This window comes from Nilaparvata lugens, chromosome Y, assembly GCF_014356525.2.
Source record: "Nilaparvata lugens isolate BPH chromosome Y, ASM1435652v1, whole genome shotgun sequence".
In the NCBI taxonomy this organism is placed as follows: Eukaryota; Metazoa; Arthropoda; class Insecta; order Hemiptera; family Delphacidae; genus Nilaparvata; species Nilaparvata lugens.
The window spans coordinates 9,916,879-9,937,963 of NC_052519.1; positions in this window are offsets into that span (position 1 = coordinate 9,916,879).

Genomic DNA, 21,085 nt, shown 5'->3' on the forward strand with positions numbered 1-21,085 from the left:
GAGCTTGCTAAATATCTAGATTTGATGGAAAGAATGAATCACGGTTTAACAACTAAACTGATAGATAGACTAGCTTATGACCTTGCAGTCAAGAACAAAAAAAAGTACCCTGAGACATGGGACCGTGACAAAAGAGCTGGTTATTTTTGGAGGCAAGGTTTCCTTGATAGGAATCCACAATTATCATTGAAAAAACCTGATGCTACAAGCCTATCAAGAGCCACAAGTTTTAATAAAACTAATGTCAGTGCCTTCTTTGAAAATTTGACAACAGTTTTGGCTAGAGAAAAATTTGGCCCTGAGAACATCTGGAATGCAGATGAAACTGGAGTGACAACAGTCCAGAAATGCCCCAAAGTTATTGCTCCTAAAAAGTTGAGACAAGTGGGGCATGTCACATCTGCAGAGCGAGGGCAGACTGTCACAATTTGTAATTCAGTTAATGCTTTAGGTATATAGTATTAGTAATAGTATTCCTCCTTTTTTAATATTCCCCCTTATGAAAACAAACCCTTTCCTTTTTGGCGCTCCACCAGGATCAGCCGCAGCTGCCCACATTTCAGGTTGGATGACACCGGAAAACGTTCCCCTATTTCTTGAACACTTTGTGAAATTTACAAAGTGCTCCAAGGAGAAGAAAACACTCCTTATTTTGGACAACCACGAGAGTCACATCTCATTAATGGCCATAGATTATGCATGAGCAAATGGCATTGTGCTACTGATATTTCCTCCCCACTGCTCTCATCGCCTCCAGCCATTAGATGTAGCAGTCTATTCTGCTTTCAAGAACTAATACAATCAGCAGTGTTCAAATCGATTAACAGTGGAGAATCCTGGTGTACCATTAACAATTTACAATGTAGCTGAAATGGTTGGTAGAGCATTCTCTCTTGTGTTTACACCCGCAAACATTACCAGTGGATTTTCTGCATCAGGCATTTATCCCCTGAATACAAACAAATTTACTGATGCAGATTTTTTGTGTGCATCAGTAACAGATAGACCTTATGAGGAAGAATTAGGCTGATTGAGAGAGAAAACATCGCAGGCCCATCAGGACAGCCACCAACTGAGAGCAATGTTTTACCATCTACATCAATTGTTAGCCCAGTTCAAGGCCCATCTACTTGTGCATTTGCTGTCAGTCCTCAAGATATTTTACCTTATCCAAAGGCAGGTAAAAGAAAATTGACTAACAGGGGTAAAAAGAAAGGCAAAACAATGGTTGCAACTGATACACCAAACAAAAACGAAATTGAAATACAAACAAAACAGCGGGAAGAAAAGAAAAATCTTAAAGAAGAGAGATAAATAAAAAAAGTTCTATTTACAAAAGGGTTACCACCAAAGGGAAAGAAGAAAAAAACAATCTTTGAAGATTGATTGATTGATTGATTGAGTACTTTATTTATGTAGATTACAATATATACTGTCTTATACACTTATATACAATAGCTTACAATACAGCAAGTTATAGATGAATTTACATTATATAGACTAAGAAAATAATTGTTGAACTGTATATGATATGAAAAAGCAATTTGTAATATAATAACTATAGATAATAATTATATTGTTATGCATCTACATAAATTGGCGGAGGTTTGGACATATCAATGTCCATTCTTGGAAAGAATATTAAAAATATCCTCCCCACTAACTCTCTACCAAAACGTTAATTTCATTATTTAAACTAAGGATTTATTTAATTATGGAAATATTGTGAAAGTTTTAATCAATATGAATATTTAAGAGAAAAAAAACAGAAAATTTATAAAGTAGAATAATTATATAGGTAGATAAGATCAAATAATTAATAATTGATTAATAAAATGAAGTATGCTGAAAGTATATCAGGGTAATCAACTTTCAGTAATATACAGCAGTATGCAGTGAATAATTGAAATAACATGAGTTTATATAATATATATACAATTCGTTCTATAACATGGTTTAAAGGTTTGTATTTGTGGGATGGGAGGGGGATGGTTGTCATGTGATCGTTCTAGGGCCGGACAGTTTCAGTCATTTGTTCCAAAAGATGTTTTTTTAAAGTCAGTATGAGGCTCGCTCGGCTCTCGATGGACCTGATAGAAACAGGAAGTGCATTCCATGCACGACAGGCACTGACTAAGAAAGATTTTGTGAAAATAGTAGTTCGATGATTGGGTATCCTTAAAGTATTTTCTCCGGTTCTAGTATGTGAAGCATCTATCCTCCTACCTTTGGAGACAAATTTGAAATCATCTTTAAAATAGTTCGGATTACCATATTTCAAGATATCTCTAACAAGCTTGACTATTCGAAAAAGCCTCTGATCGGGAAGCTTTAATGTTGAACTAGCAATGTGGGCTGGGGTGATATGATCATGGCGTTGGAGAGAGTAGACGAAACGTAGACAATAATTTTGGCAACGCTGTAGTTTATCATTCAGAGTGACTTGCATATCGTTAAGAACAGAATTACAATACATTAAATGTGGGAAGATGAGAGATTGAACCAATAATAATTTAATGTTTCTAGGGAGAATATCGTGCATTTTCTTCAATGCATGCATGGCTGAGAATACCTTTTTACAAGTTTTGTTCACTTGTTCTGACCAGTCAAGAGTATTATTCATAATAATGCCTAAATTTTTAACTGAGCTACAGTAAGGAATGTCATTACCATCTACACTAATTTTGTGAATCGATTCATAGTCAATATTGTTTATAAGACGAGAATATCCAATTATAATGGGCTGTGTTTTGATGGGATTAAGCTTAAGGCCATTTTTCTTTGTCCATTCCACTATCGAATTGATATCCTGATTCATTATTCCAACTGTTTCGTTAATTTTTGTTATGGGACAGCTTAAATATATTTGAAGGTCGTCTGCATAAGTATGGAAACTGGAGAATTTGATAATGGAAGAAAGGTCATTAGCATACAAAGTGAAGAGGAGAGGGCCTAAAATTGAACCTTGTGGTACTCCATGCATAACGTTTTTCCAAGTTGACTTTTTGTCACCGATAGATACACATTGTTTCCTACCAAATAGATAGGATTTAAACCAAACTAACGAGTTGTGACTGAAACCAAGAATAGCCAACTTATTCAGAAGGACTGTATGATCAACAGTATCAAATGCTTTAGAAAAATCAAATAGGGTGAGGATGGTGCATTTTCTTTGGTCCATAGCTAACCTTATATCATCAGTGACACGAAGCAGAGCTGTTTCAGTTGAATGGAATTTTCTAAAGCCTGATTGAAAGTTATGAAGCTTACTATTGTTGTCTAGAAATTTTACAACTTGAGCATGAATGAGTCTTTCTAGCACTTTGGACAATGCAGGTAAAATACTGATTGGTCTAAAATCCTCAACTTTATTGGGTGATGGAACTTTATTTAGAGGGCGAACCAGAGCAAACTTCCAGTTTTCAGGGAAAATGCCTTCTTCAATAGACTTGTTGAAAATGTATGTAATGGTTGGTAAAACAGCAAATAACATTTTCTTGATAAATTTAATAGGAATTTTGTCAACACCCGTAGCATTACTATGAATACGTTTAATTGCTCTGAAAGTGTCTTCTTCTGAGATTGGATGGAAATGAAATTGATCAGTAATTGGTAAATCTAAGTTTGTAACCTGCTCTTCAAGATCATCGATATGATTAGCAATGACAACTTCGTCGCGTTGGTTAGAGTGTGAAACGAAATGGTCATTATATTGTTCAATGCTAAGTCAATTTGTGGATTCGATTTCTGCTTGCCAAGCCCGAATTCTTTTATTCCCTGCCAAAGTGATTTAGAGTCTTGTCTGTTGTTTGTCATAAACGAATTCAAGTACCTAATCTTTGAGTTCCGTAATTCCTGTTTAACTCTATTTCTAAGGCTCCTATACTCTATCAAACTGTCCAAGTCAAATGTCTTTTTAAATTTTCTATGAACTTTGTCTCTACGTCCCATCATCTTAAGTATGTCTTCAGTCATCCACGGTACTCGTCGTTTTCTATTAATCCTCCTTGTCACATAAGGTGCATGTTTGTCATACAGAGTCAAAGTCCAATTCTCGAAAGTCTTGACCATGTCATCAACTGAGAGTAATGCTTCAATTTGATGCCATGGAGTCTGAGCCACATCAGTCAGGAAGGCGGCTTCATCGAAGTTTTTGAAGTCTCTATAAGTGATAATTTTCTGTTCTGGCTTGGGTATCTTATGGGAAAGTACACAGTAGATCAAATCATGTCTAGAAATAGCTGGGACTGAGATTTGGCCTGCTTGAACAACCTCATTGGCATCACTAACAATGAGAAGGTCAATGAGTGTGTCTGATTCATTAGTATGATGAGTTGGATCGAGAGGTAAAATAGTCATGTTTAGGCATTGGAAAATTGTAGTCAGTTGAAAGTAGTCAAAGTTCCAATTTGTCATGTTCAAGTCGGTGTTCATATCCCCCATAACTAGTATACGGTTATAACAAGGCATAAGAGAAAGCAAGGCACTTTCGAAATCTGTGAAATGACCTATTTTTGGTGGGCGATAACAGATACCAATGAGTAATTTATCAGTACTGGATAAGGATAATTCAAGTAGCATAAACTCTGGTCTTGAACAATACTCTTGTTTAGATGTGATTAAAACTTTTGTTTTGATACCATCTTTCACATAAATTGCTACACCCCCACAAGCTTTATTTAATCTATCATTCCGGAAAAGATTATATCCAGGCAAAGCAACAAAATTTGATGGAATACTAGGCTTCAAAAATGATTCGGAAATTCCGATTATATTGAAGTCCTGAAAACGGAAGATTGCTCTGAGTTCATCAATGTGGCAGCTGAGGGATTGTACGTTGAGGTGAGCAGCCTTGAAAAGTTTTTGAAATAGTGGAGCTTATTTGCTAGAAACATACCTGTGTCATTATTACTATTATTGAAATAATCATACCTACTTGAGGGCGAGCGAGCTGACGTGTCAGTGAGAGGCATCATGGAAGCAGCAGACCAATCGTGAACCGACCTCAGAACGACACATGACGGGGAAAATGGGGATGAGACTGATAAAACTTAACCTAAATGAAAAAGTCTCTTGATTCGAGTGCATTCAGTATGCCTTGGCAGTTCGGCTCCCTTCACTATTTATAGCACTAGTTCAAAAAATTCACTAAACACAATAAGATGTAGATGTGTGGAGTTCCGGTGATGAATAATCCTAATGGTGAATAAGATGAAGATTGAGGAAGAACTTGTAGTGGGAGATCTAGTCCAAGTGGAGATAGAGCGAGTAGGTATCCGGTAGTGGAAGAATCGGGTCCAAGTGGAGGTAGAGCGAGATTCAGATTCAGATTCCTTTATTCATGTCAGAGTCCAGCAGATAATCCAATGTGGTGGGCAGTTTGCAGTGGTAGATGCTGATGGGAGCGAGCAGGTGGGGGAGCGAGAGAGAGCCAGGGCGGCGGCAAGAAGTAACAGGAACCAGGTCTGAAAACAGGAAGAAAACTCCAGCAGAAACACAGCAGAAAAAAGTACAGAAAGTATATGAAAAGATTCTGAGATATATATGAAAGATATATGAAAGATTCTGAGATATCAGAATCTGAAGTTGAACTATTGCACAGTTCTGACTCAGACTGTAGTTTTCTTGATTTTATTTCTGATAGTAGGCCCACTGTAAATGTAGATGACTGGGTTATTGTGAAATTCTCCGGGAAACGCAATATTAGGCAATTTGTAGGGTTAATTACAGAGAATTCTAATGAAGAAATTACAATAAAATTTGCCCGCAGGATCAATCATAACAAATTCAAGTGGCCAGTGGTGGATGACATTTCTTCTGTTGATATTGACCAAATAGAGAGTCGACTGGAACCTCCAAAGTTCTCCTATGCAAATGACCGGGTCACAAGCTTTGAGTTTGGGCCTAAATTGAAGTTTTCAGCTGACATTGAGTAATTAGTAGGCTCCTGTCATGAAAACTGATTTTATAGTTATCTATATATTATGCTGTATCTCGTTGATTAAAACAGAAATTCTATAATCAAGTAATTACTCTTATCATGTTAAATAATGTGTAAACTATTTTTTCTCAATAAACTGGAACATTATGTGCTTTTACATGTTTGCATTTTACTTCAAATCCATCAAAATCCTTCAAATGGTAAGCTGGGTCAAGTCTCCCAAGGTACTGGGTCAAGTCTCCCTATGGTTAGGGACACTTGAACCTTTTGCAGAGTTTTACTAAATAATTTGCAGCAATTTTATGGGTAAGTAAAACTAGTTGATATTCATTGATTATATGTATTAAGTACTAAACTACAGATTTCTGTTATTAAAACTTTTCATTTTGAGCAAACTAATTTTTTTTAAATTAAAAACTGGAAATTGGGTCAAGTCTCCCAAATGTTTATAATTATTGCGGCAAAATAATTTGTTTTTTTTTCTCACATGATATGTTCCTTTCTATTGTGTTGAAATGAGGAAGCTAACGCAAACTTCATCAATACACGACACAATCCTGAAGAGTTCCGTTTCGAATTTCAAGCCACAGGTTTTTTATTAGTATTAATGATGAATCAAGCTCGTTAAAATCAATTTACCAATTAACAAACCCCTGACGAATAAAAGCCATACACAAAATCAAAACGGTTTACAGTCTATTATCTTCTTTAACAAACATTTCAATTCTATTTCAATTCAGTTTATTTCCAAAAAACATAATACACAAATAAGAAATACAACATATTTTGGAATCCCCCTACTAGACTATCCATCTGTGTGTAGGGGGGGAGTTCCACTTTATACATAATAACCTTAATCTGCTCATAGAAGTAAATAATAGAGAATACACTTATATTATGGATGTATTATTAATATTCTGATTATAAAATAATAATATATTGTGCTGTTCATTAGTTATATCAAATCAGTTATATCAATGATAAAATAAATACCAATCTATTGTCTGGAAACCTTGAAGTTGTGTTGGTCACCAAGCATAACGAGATTGGAGTAGTTCTTCTGAAGCTTCCCAACCAATCTGGTACAGCCACCTGTCCACCCTCTTCCTGAACAACACCAACAAGACAACATCACCAACAAGGAGGACAACATCACCAACAAGACAACATCACCAACAGGACAACATCACCAACAAGACAACATCACCAACAAGACAACATCACCAACAAGACAACATCACCGACAAGACAACGTCACCAACAAGGAGGACAACATCACCAACAAGGAGGACAACATCATCAACAAGACAACATCACCAACAAGGAGAACAACATCACCAACAAGACAACATCGTCAACAAGGAGGACAACATCACCAAGAAGACAACATCACCAACTGGACAACATCACCAACAAGACAACATCACCAACAAGACAACATCACCAACAAGACAACATCACCAACAAGACAACGTCACCAACAAGGAGGACAACATCACCAACAAGGAGACAACATCAACAACAAGACAACATCACCAACAAGGAGAACAACATCACCAACAAGACAACATCGTCAACAAGGAGGACAACATCACCAAGAAGACAACATCACCAACTGGACAACATCACCAACAAGACAACATCACCAACAAGACAACATCACCAACAAGACAACATCACCAACAAGGAGGACAACATCACCAACAGGACAACATCACCAACAAGACAACATCACCAACAAGGAGAACAACATCACCAACTAGGAACACAACATCACCACAAGACAACATCACCGACAAGACAACATCACCAACAAGGAGGACAACATCACCAACAAGGAACACAATATCACCAACAAGGAAGACAACATCACCAACAGGACAACATCACCAACAAGAAACACAACATCACCAACAGGACAACATCACCAACAAGAAACACAACATCACCAACAAGGAAGACATCATCACCTACAAGACAACATCACCAACAAGGAGCACAACATCACCAACAAGTAGAACAACATCACCAACAAGACAACATCACCAACAAGGAGGACAACATCACCAACAAGACAACATCACCAACAAGGAAGACAACATCACCAAAAAGGAAGACAACAACACCAACAAGAAACACAACATCACCAACAAGGAAGACATCATCACCTACAAGACAACATCACCAACAAGGAACACAACATCACCAACAAGAAACACAACATCACCAACAAGGAAGACATCATCATCAACAAGACAACATCACCAACAAAGAAGACAAAATCACCAACAAGGAACACAACATCACCAACAATAAACACAACATCACCAAGACAGCATCACCAACAAGGAAGACAACATCACCAACAAGGAAGACAACATCACCAACAAGGAAGACAACATCACCAACAAGGAAGACAACATCACCAACAAGAAAGACAACATCACATATAAACATCACATACTATAGCTTTTTAGTCTAAAGACTGGTGAATTTTTTCCTATCCTAACATAGGCCTACTCTTGAAAAATTAGCATACGCACACACCAGTTAGTCAAGAAAAGACAAGACACGTTTAGTCACAATACTTCACATAGTTGCTTATGAAGCAACACACACCGATTTGTCATTGCAATTGAACATGTCTTCATAAGCAACTATGTGATGTAATGTGACTAAACGTGTTTTGTCTTTTCTTGATAAACTGGTGTGGTGTGTGCATACGCTAAAACAGCGAATTTCTCATCAGAAACTCTTACTGCTATTGTTGAATTGAAATGTACACTCAACTGCACTAAAAACTATATTCCCCAGCTCTGCTCTTTCACTGGACACTAATTGAACAAGCTCTACGCTAGTTCAAACGGTTTCCTCCTTTTGAGTTCTCGCACCAACCCTCCATTGGCTGGCACCTCAATGTTGGTGGAGCCGCCCCTTGTACCTCTCCATATGTCTCCAGACACCAGGTCGACGTGCAGGTCTCCATGAAGATCTCTGTTTTTGACGATACCAACATCCACAATTTCATCTTCTTCTCACCCTGCTTCCAAAGATGAACAAAAAGCAAGAAGAAGATGAATATGGAGATGAAGACGAAGATGAAGATGATGAAGAAGAAGATGAAGATGAAGAAGAAGATGATGATGAAGAATTGTTATTTCTCCCATACCTCTTTGAACTTTATAAATACTCACCAAAAAATCATATGATCAATGTGAAAATAATTATTTTTGTCATTTTAATATGAATTCTAATTGGATATAAAAGGAATCAAGTCAGCCAACTTATAGTTTTGCTTCCCCTGACTGTTTATATTAAATTTCAAAAAATAAATGTTCAAAAAAATAGGAAAATAATTTATTGTGAATATTCATTATCTCTCACATAATCACCAAATCATAGTCAAACTTATTAATGTTTAAGTTTTTATCTAAATTCTGATTGGATATAAGCGGAATGTGTACTATGTGATCACAAGCATGAATACAAGCATTTTATGATTGTGTTATTGAATTATAACAAGAGGAATGTGAATCATGACAGCAAATTCATATTAGTGCTCCAATAAAGCCATTAAGACTGAACGTTCAATTCGTTTCTGGTCAGCATATCAATTGGGGCCGGTTTCCGAGCTCGCGATTTAGCTAAGTTCTAAACTTTAAACAGCTGGAGTCAGAAAATTGGCTTTCCAAAACGGGGCGTAATCACATTTTCTATGATAATCTTTATTTCCTCATTTATATAATTGGAGACGTTTTTCCTTGACGAGATTAAACATTAATAGCTGAAACTTTACCCTATTTTCTCTTTATTTTATTTTGTTTTCAATTTTAGTTTTTCGAAATTTAATTTTACCATAGAGAAACAATAGCGTAAGTAGATATCCCATGGTATAGGGCGTTTATGTCGCAACTTTTACTGTTAACTCAAGCCGATTATTGTAGATTTTTACTGCTTTGGCCGGGTGAGAGTGTATGAACGGCACAATAAGAGAGACTGCCAGCGTCACATAGCTTTATGACAAAGAACTATGTGGACTATCGGCTTGAGATAACAAAAAAAGTTACGACATAAACACCCTATACCATGGGATATCTTCTTATGCTATCTTTTCTCTATGCTTTTACTATGACTGTGACTACACCCCGTTTCGGAAAGCCAATTTTCTGACTCCAGCTGTTTAAAGTCTAGAACTTAGCTGAATAACACGCTTGGAAACCGGCCCCTAGCCTAAAGACTGATGAATTTTTTTCCTATCCTAACATCTACTTAAAAAATAAACAGCGTATTTCTCATGAGAAAGTCTTACTTCTATTGTTGGATTGAAATATACACTTCATTAACTGCACTAAAAACTATAATCCACAGCTCTGCTCTTTCACAGGACACTACTAAGAACAAGCACTACACTAGTTCAAACGGTTTCCTCCTTTTCAGTCTCCGCACCAACCCTCCATTGTCTAGCAGCTGGTCGCCTCACTGTTGTCGTGTTGGTGCAGTCGCCCTCGTGCCTCTCCGCGCATGCCTCTGGGACACCAGGTTGACGTGCAGGTCTATGAAGATCGCTGTTCCTGACATACCAAGGAGCATCCACAATGTCATATCTTCATCTTCGTCTTCATCTTCATCTTTGGATGTAAAAAAAGACGAAGAAGAAGAAGTTGAAAAAGAAGAGTACTAGTAGTTCTGTGGACAGTAGACCTCAAGCAGTATTCTCATCCACAAGTACCTGATTGAAACTATAGACCTTATGGGAAATACAGCAATAGACTGGCTTCTCCACACATCTGTGTAATCAATCACTTGTCAGCTGATTTAAGATGAATAATTCTATAGTCTGATTTTTACTCTAATATTGGCGTATGAAGGAGGCTCCTTTTCCTTTTATATTATCCTTGAAATGCAAAATTTTCAATAACCTTGTATATACGTCGACGCGCAATTAAAAAAGGAGCATACCTGTCAAATTTCATGAAAATCTATTACTGCATTTCGCCGTAAATGCACAACATATAAACATTTAAACATTAAGAGAAATGCCAAACCGTCGACTTGAATCTTAGACCTCACTTCGCTTGGTCAATTAATTTAAAAAATCAAATCCAAGCTGATAGTCTCGAATACCAAAATAGTCTAAAGCTGTGTAACGGCTTTTCCACAAACACACGCCGTACACTTTCTATAGGTGCGTACAGATATACGCGCCGCGAACATGAGCAATTCACTTTTAATCAGCTGATGCCAAGCTTTTTATATCTGTATCTCACCATTTCTGTAAAAATACAGATATAGTCAGCTGTATAAAAGTGAATTGCTCATGTTCGCGGCGCGTATATCTGTACGCACCTTATCAGATGACGTTATGCTTATATCTGTTTCTTGGGCCGGTATGCAGAGGTTTGATTTAAACTGCATTCAACCCATCAATGGTTTAAACTCGAGTTAAAACCGTGGATCTGTATGCTGATTCCATATTATTAGGCCCGTATGCAAATGCTCAGTTTAAACTGCGTCTAGAGTCAACGTGTTTAAACTTGACAGCCGTTTAAACCACTAATCAGTATGCTGAACAGAAACGGATAGTTTAAGGGCCGGTTTCCAAGCTTAGATAAGTTCTAGACTTTCAACAACTGGAGTCAGAAAATTGGCTTTCCGAAACAGGGCATAGTAGCAGTAAAAAGTTACAGCAAAATAAATCTTTATTTTATCATTTCTGTAATTGGAAACGTTTTTCCTTGAAAAAATGAAACCTTCCTAAATAATTCAAAATAGCTTATACTTTACACTATTTTCTCATTATTTTATCTTGTGTTCAATTTTCAAGTTTTTCGAAATTCAATTTAAAAATTGTTATTCGTTTTACTGCGACTATGCCTTATTTCGGAAAGCCAATTTTCTGACTCCAGCTGTTTAAGGCTGTGCAAAGGCTAAAAATGAACTTTCTACTGGTGATATTTTTCAAAGTTTTCGATTTGTATATCATGAAGCTATCAAAATGAAAGAGGTTTCTCAGGAAAACATTTTTTCCGATCATTACTTTTTGAGATACGAGCGCCTAAAGTTTAAATTTTGGGACAGAACATTTCAAGTTGGGTAAGAGATAAATCCATGAGATTCAGATGATAGATTCTCAATGGTATTGTTGATTTAATAAAACAAAAAATTTCTGAAAATATCAATTTTTGAGAAAGTTATTCAATTTACTAAAAATGACCAAAATGAGTTATTTTTGGTAAATTGAATAACTTTCTCAAAAATCAAAGTTTTCAGAAAATGTTTAATTTACAAGATCAACGATACCATGAAGAATCTATCCTCTAAATCTCATGGATTTATCTCTTACTGAACTTGAAAAGTTATGTCCCAAAATTTTAAACTTTAGGTGCTTATATCTAAAAAAGTAATGATCAGGAAAACTTTTTTCCTGTGAAACCTCCACCATTTTGATAGCTTCATGATATACAAATCGAAAAACTTTGAAAAATAACACCAGTAGAAAGTTCATTTTTAGCCTTTGCACAGCCTCTAAGTCTAGAACCTTCCTGAATCCCGAGCTCGGAAACCGGCCCTAAATGGCTTTAAACTATTGGGGCATAACAAACTTTAAGATGGCTGACTTGATTCCTTTTATATCCAATAATATAACGAAGATGGCATAACTATAAGATGGCTGACTTTATTCCTTTTATATCCAATCAGAATAATTCATATAAAAAATTCCAAACAAGATGAAGAAGTTCACAAATTCACAAAAGAGCAAATAATTGAAAACGTTTGACTTACCGGATAACTTAATGTTGTGAGTTGACAAGTTCTCATATATTTACCCACTTTGAAGGTTTCCAATAATTGATTCGATGTGGTTGCCTTCTTATTCCTAAGGTACCATTATTCAACTTTGGGGTTCCAAGTTCACATGAGGTTTGAATGCACTGCAAAAAAATAAACACTTTATTAGCATACAGTAAGTGATAATCGTTTCATATCAACATACAGGGTGATTATAAAATGACTTCACAACTTTGAAAGCACATAAATATGTAATTACTTACAGAATTGAGTCATTTTGTTTAAAAACACTTCAAGTTTAAGGTGTGGGTGTTATTGACCGAGCGAAGTGAGGTCTAAGATTCAAGTAGACGGTTCTGCATTTCTTTTTATGTTTTTATGTTCCACATTTACAGCGAAACGCAGCAATAGATTTTCATGAAATTTGACAGGTACGTTCCTTTTTGAATTTCGCGCTGACGTATACATACAGTTTTTTGAAATTTTGCATTTTAAGGATAATACAAAAGGAAAAGGACTCTCCTTTGAACGCCAATATTACCGTAAAAATCAGACTTTAGAATATTATTAATCATAAATCAGCTGTCTAGTTGACTATAATCATAGCCACCTCTAATAAAAGGTCCCGGCCTACAATATTGCAACGTCGCAGTGTAGGCCTAGAATCTGATACATGATTGGTGAAAAAGATTTTTAAAAATATCAGCTGATCTTTTTCACCAATCATGTATTAGATTCTAGGCCTATACTGCGACGTTGCAATATCGTAGGCCGGGGCCTTGTATTAGAGGTGGCTATGCTATAATACTACCCTTTCAAAAACATCAAACATCTTGAAAATGTATCTTTCCATTAACGTTGTAGACAGTTGCAGCCAGACCCGATAACAGCGCTCACACTCACATTCCGGGACTACACGTCACGGTACGATAGGACAGAAAGCTCTATGTTTATTTAGGATTGTTTCTAGACATTTTAAATTGATAAATTATTTATTAATTTTTGAGAAAACATAGCAACAGGTCAATGTAACTTACTGAGCGCGAGGTCTACTGTTCACAGAACTACTAGTTTTAATTCGATGTGACAGCCATTGGTAATGCGACATACATCCCACCGACAATCGAACTATTGCCACACTCGTGCCAGCATATCAGGCGTAACTTGTGCAACCGCAGCAATCCGAATGTGATCCGATGTTGGAGGTCATTAAGATTGTCTGGTAGAGGCAGAACATGAACCTTATCCTTAATGAAACCCCGCAAAAAGAAATCCATCGGTGTTTCTGGACAATTGCTTTCAACTTCCCTGGACTTACCATGCATGGCTAATTGCTTGGCCACTTCGCTCAACGGATTTAACACCAATGGATTTCTTCCTGTGAGGTTTCATCAAGTATAAAGCTTATACCAGACAATCTTAATGACCTCCAACATCGGATCACATTCGGATCGCTGTGGTTGCACATGTTATGCCTGATATGCTCGCACGAGTGTGGCAAGAAATCGATTGTCGGTGAGATGTATGTCGCATTACCAACAGCTGTCAAATCGAAAAAAATAACAACACCTCAACCTTGAAGTGTTTCGAAACAAAATAGCACCTTTCTCAATTCTGTGAGTGGTTTCAATGAATATTTATGTGCTTTCAAAGTTGTAAAGACCTTTTATAATCACTCTACACTTTTGGAATGCTTGTCAATTTCACATCTCATGACAAACTGCTAGTTAATAATTCGTTTTTGAACTATTTTTTATGACACACCAGTCAGGTTTTTTAAATAAAACTTATTAAAACTAATACTCACTTTTAGATCACTTCCGTATTTTTAAATCCATTTTCAACCTTGACAGGAGTGTTGAAAATGGATTTAAACATCCGAAAGCGCTCTAAACGTGAGTAGGCTACTAGTTTTAATAACTTCTATTCAAAAAAATTGACTGTAGTAACGTAAAAAATAGTACATAAGCAAATAGGCCTACGGTAGCCTACTTTTCAAAACCAAGCCAGTCCCTGTAAACATTACTCCAGTGTAATGTTTACAGTGACTGGCTTGGTTTTAAAAAGTAGGATTATTTGTATTTGTACTATTTTTATGATACCACAGTCAATTTGTTTGAATAGAAGTTATTAAAACTAGTAGCCTACTCACGTGTGGAGCGCTTTTGGATTTTTAAATCCATTTTCAACACTTAGGCTACACTGGACTAAATTACAGAATCCAAAATCTCCCTGCCTAAATAAGTAATTACAAAACAGGAAGACAGATAGAAAAAAACCCACCTTATTGATTTGCCTACTTGAATAGCCTAGTTGAATATTGAATATTTGAATAGCCTACTTGATACTATGCCATTTTATATTATTGAATTTTAAAAATTAGGCCTATACAGTGTTTTGAAAATAGACCGAAAAACTTTATCAGTGGTTTCCTGATGTGGAAATGAAGAAAAAAAATCTAGTACATATGGGTCCTAAAATGCTTTGTACCCAAATAATAATGACGGATGTCTTTAAATTTTCAATTTTATAAATATGAAGAGGCTTCATGAAGATATTTGGATGATCATGCAAAATTAGCTGAGAATTAGAATAAAAACAATTTTAGGAGTAGTTAGGACATATGTAGCCAATTATTAGGCCAATGATTATTGAGATAAAATAAAATTTAGGTAGGTAATGTATACAGAATGTTCTGGAAAAGGTGCCTATAAGGCAGGGCGTGAATCCTCTCATCAAAAGAAGAAAAAAGTTATAATTAACATTGGTCCGAAAATGCTTGGTTACCAAGCTATACAGAGTGAAAGATTTTGTCTGAATTTCAGTTTCCCTGCTGAAACGAAGCCCTACATGTATATGTTTGCTGTTAATCAAGATGTACAGTTTAGCGTACTTTCAGTATAGTAAAATAAACTGAGAAATTGAATAAACCTGTTTCCAGACCAGTAGCTACAGTAATTTTTAAGATATGTGACGAAATTCACAAAACTTGGTCCCAACAAACAAGTTAATTTAAGGTTTAAAGAAGATTTACTATGTTAAATGTACAATAAACACAAAATATTTATTCACAGAGCTTGTTGAAAATTTAATCTTGAAGAGAAATATATAGAATAAGTTTATAATAGACAAACGCAACCTTAATCACATACAAAACGCATGAAAAATAGACGTTGTAGGCCTATGTAATTAAGAATTATTTTTTGAAGGTTGTGTTTGTCTATAATGGACTTATTCTACATATTTCTCTTCAAAATTGAATTTTCTACAAGTTCTGTAGATAGGCTAAATATTTTGTGTTTACTGTACATTTAACACAGTAAATCTGCTTCAAACCTTAAATGGACTGTTTTTTGGGACCAAGTTTTGCGAATTTCGTCACATATCTTAAAAATCACTGTAGCTACAGGTCTGGAAACGGTTTTATTCAATTTCTCAGTTTATTTTACATAAAGTACGCTAAATTTGTACATCTCAATTAACAGCCAACAAATAGGCCAACCCATGGGGCTTCGTTCCAGCAGGGGCAAAGAAATTCAGACGAAATCTTCCATCCTGAATAACTTAGTAACTAAGTACTTTTGAACCTATGTTAATTGGAACTTTATATTTTTTGATGTGAGGAATTACGCCCTGACTTATGGCCACCTTTTTTAGAACATTCTGTATAATTAGTGATGGTCGGGAATGTTCCCAGAGGAAGAGATATGATAATTTGGGAATAATATCAAGGTAAATTATTCAGTTGCTTAACTTAGAGAAATAAAAGAAGTAAAGAGAAAAAGGAAATGATGAAATACTGTAATAAAATAATTATGAAACTGGATACAGCGTATGAATGAATGAACCGAAATAAAAATGGTAATATACTAGGCCTAGTTTAAAAAATCAAACTTCAATTTATAAAGGTAACAATCATTGAATAAACAAGGATATCAAGTCTTTAAATAATAAGGAACTTACCTTTATAATTGATCACTGTTTAAATTCATAAACGTAATGGAATGAATCTACGTAGGCTATCACTGGTTTACGCCATAATCGTGTATTCTCATACAATCACAAACACATATTTTCACCAAAATATCACGACTTCAAATTAATAAATCAACACACGAAACTAATAATTCCTAGTGGAAAAAACCCGGTTAACAAAACTACAAAGTAATTATTACATTAGAAACACTACGCACTTCACCATCGGAGTTGTTGACTGACAGTGACAGACTGACAGTTACACCACAGAATATACAGAATGGAAACTTGTAATCAATCGCCTATCTAACCAATGCTTTTTACATGACGCCAATACAAAACACGTCACGTGACCTTGGGAAGTTCCAATCCTGGTCTTCTGATTGGCTCGTAGCAGTGAATGAGATCAATTGATCCGGATCATTAAAGTGATCCGAACCTACTATTAATACTATTGAAGGTTCGGTGAATGAATGATCTTAACGAAAGAGAAAACGCAAATAGACCAAACGTAACCAGCTTGACCAACATAACGGTTTAAAACTTCTACTGATCATTTTTCAGGTTATGTTTAGCATGATTGTAAGAAGGAGATTAGGTTATGTTTTATCAACAACCTGAACAGTCAGGTTAAGATGTAACAAAGTACAGTAGATACAAAATTATTCATAACTTGGTAGGTTTATTCTTATAAATAAGCCCTTCTTTAGCAGAAGACTTATCAAACACAAAGACATAATATTGATGAATTCGTTTAAAACAGAAAGTTGAAACGATTAATTGTATGATTAGGCTATTCATCACTGTACCAGGTAAGATTAAAATAATATTGCCTAGGCCCTATTTGAAATAATTTTTAAATTTTAACATCTGAAATGTACCTTCAAAGCAAGTATTGCTAATTATACAGTACAGTCACTTTAATTTTAATAAAACCAAACGATTCCCCGATCTATGGACCGTGGCGAATAACTTACACTGGATAAGTAATAACGTAAATACTTGTCACTTAAAATGTTTGCCTATCCATACTCAGATAGGCTACAACATATCGGGACCTGATTAGAAAACTTAGATACTGTTATCTTGAATATTGAATAATTGGATGCTAAAAATTTTTAACAGACTGTCAATTTGTGTTCGTGAGCTGGAGTATGGGAAGTTTTGTAGGCTGGTTCGAGAAAAACTTATCAACTACCCTCTCTACTCATTGAGAGATGATGAGACCAGTGGACTTGTAGACCAGTTTGAGATTCTTTAATGAGTTACTATGGCAGTCCATCTACAGAGCAACACGAAACAACCTATCTGCGGCCATCTCTTTATTTGTGTTTTGATTGTTTTATATTTTGACGAAGTCTGTCTGGCGGCTGCTGGTCATGGACTGAATAGGCTACCTACCCACTGAAAAATATTGATAAAACATGTAAATAATAAAATTAGGATTATTATAATCTGCTGTATCTTTCAGCCTACAGAAATAAAGTAGGCTAGGAATACAGTAGTTATTAGTCAATCTAAAGATAAACAAAATTAATACAAACATATTTAATAGCCATTGAACAAGATCAAAATGTAATCTATAGGCTATGCATCTTCTATTTTTCAATAGAGTTTATTGAAGTAGGGCAAGTAGTCTATTGCATTTTAGAAGTTGATAGAGGAGTAGAATTTGTCAGAATATTGAACAATACAAGTTACCTATTATCTTGTAGTGAACAACTACAAGACTTAACCTATTTTGGACTATGTGTCTAACCTTAACTAAATCTGGGAGAGGAATAGCACAATGTTAACTTATATTTTCTTTTCCTACCATTTTGATGATGTACTTAGTGTATCAATCAATAAAGAATCAATCTTTTCTTTTTTGCTCTTTATAGGCTTTGCATTATATAGCATGCTTTAGGTTGCATATAAAGCTTCACGTTATAACACCTGACTCCTGTCTCACTCAGGATTGAAAGCCTCAAAACCAAATCCAAAAAATAGGTTTTGAGAACGGATTTTATAAAAGAATCATCGTATGATACAGGTAGCCTACTGTATTGTCATATAAACTCTTAGCAGGTCTAGAAACAGTTATTTTTCTTTTTTCAGAGAATAACAGGCTGATTGAGCTATGGATGAAACTTTCTGCTGGGTCTATCCTGCTAGTTTATTGCTGGTGATCACCGTATCAATTATCAGGTGAGCTTTCTTGTAATTATCAACCTATCAAATCATGTTTGTTTTCCTGTCGATGCTGTATGCAAATTACAAATTGCTTTCAATACCAATAATAATAGAGTTTCGCATTATCCTTTTATCAGATGGGCACGCTAAATTGTTGAAGTATTGGCTGAAGTAAGCTACAGTCGTAAGGCCCATTGACGGCTTAAATATATTCAGGCGGTGAGACCTTCCCGCAAGAGACTCCCCACCAACAAAAGCCACTCGAATTTACTTTTTTAGAGTTTTGCAATCTAACATTAGAATACTTCCTTGATCTCCTATTGGAGGCCGCCTGGAACATTCATAATTATTGTTGGTGTCTCCAAAACAAATTTTTGAGACAGGACCGTTCTCCATTGGTTGGGTTTTGTAGATGTTCCCTACTAATTGTTTGTTAGCCTGGGTACACACGGGCCGGTAGACCATTAATTTCGATTTGTTCAACGACTTCCATTTCGTGGAGTCAATATTAGAAACCACACCTAACAACTAAGAAGACATTAATCAGCTATAGACTAAAAAAACCGTTTATTGTACAACTACTAACAAAGCTGGTCGCGCTCAAATTCAAATTTTAGGCCTATTCATTGCCCAAGACACATTATTATAAAATATTGTACAGGCACTGTAAATTTACTTAAAAATCACATCTTTTCACTTTATATGAGAAATTATCACATCATTCAATGCTGTTCAACCTAATGCTAAAATACTGTTCAAGACTATAAAAACATTTCTTCAATAGGAACTTTTTAATTCTTCTCTTGTATTCCTTCTCAAGTAATTCCCTAACGGTAGGTGATTGTAAAATATGCTTACTCAGGCCTTAAAACTAGTATGACTAGATCTATAATAGTAAAATTCATTTCAGATCTTTAATCAATTCAGTGTGTAATGAGAGTGGACATTATTATGACTGGAAAATACATTTAAATTAGACTTCACAAACAACAAGCATGTGTATATGAAAATACATGGTAAATTCATAATTCCCAGTTTTATGAATAAAAGCTTGCAATGAGTGAGAGGTAATTCATTTCAAATTGTTCTACCTGCTATTTTTTGCAATAAAAGATAGAAATTGGCCATTTTTTGTGTATTGGAATATGGGCTAAGTACACTCAACAACAATTTTTCCATTTCTCAACCGAATTTGACTTATGATGCATGATGTTGGACCGCCTTGACGAGTCGAGAAGAATGAAGTGTAGTAAGATGAAATCTGAGCATTGTGTCAAAAGTTATAAATTTATTTTTATTTTTATTTACAATGCAAATGACACTAATTTAATAACATTGATAGATAAAATAATAAGGTACAGTAGTCCTTGTGCTATTTTTCTCCCAAATTTAAAGGTGACAAAGAGTTTGAAATTTTGATCCTTGAGTTGTCCTTATGCGCGCCTCTCCAATAGGGAATGAAATTAAGTGCATCTAACAGATGATTCTCATAGAACATAATATCATTAACTTCTGTCATTGTGCTGAACAATGTAGTTGGTGATGATGGTTGAAGCTGAAAATTAGGTGTTTTTCACAATATGGACAAATAAAGTTATGATGGGTATAAAATTTGGTACAAATTTCCTCCAAATAATAAAATTTTTTAATGCTTTACTTAAAATCTCAGTAATTTTTTTTTTGCATCAGCTTGAAGTTTGTACAATTTCCAAGTCATAGATCTATAAACATCCAGGATTTCTGAAATCAGTGTTACCAACATGGGCTCTTGAAATTTACCTTGCAAAATGGCTTTTGTTACCCTGTAGGCTTAAGTAACCCCGTTTTACGGTAGTAGCTTAACCTAGATTTTGATTTGGACTATAGTATAAATTTGAAAAGGGTCAGTTTTGGGCATAAGCCTGTTGTGCCTCCTCATATAACTGTAAAAATAATTGTACAACTGAGATAATGAATAAATAAATATAAACTATGAATTCAATCTTTAGTTACAAATTTTCTATGCTTTCACACTCCAGAGCAAAGCTCGGTCCCCCGATATTGTTGAATTAAGGTTGAAATGACCTAGCTACTTTGGACCTTTGGACTGTTATATTTATTTGAAAGGACCTAGCTACATTTTGACTGTTGTATACATTACAATTGGAACCGTTTTGGGCGAAAGTATGTGGTACTCTTCTGTTGTGTAATTCTGAATAATTAAAT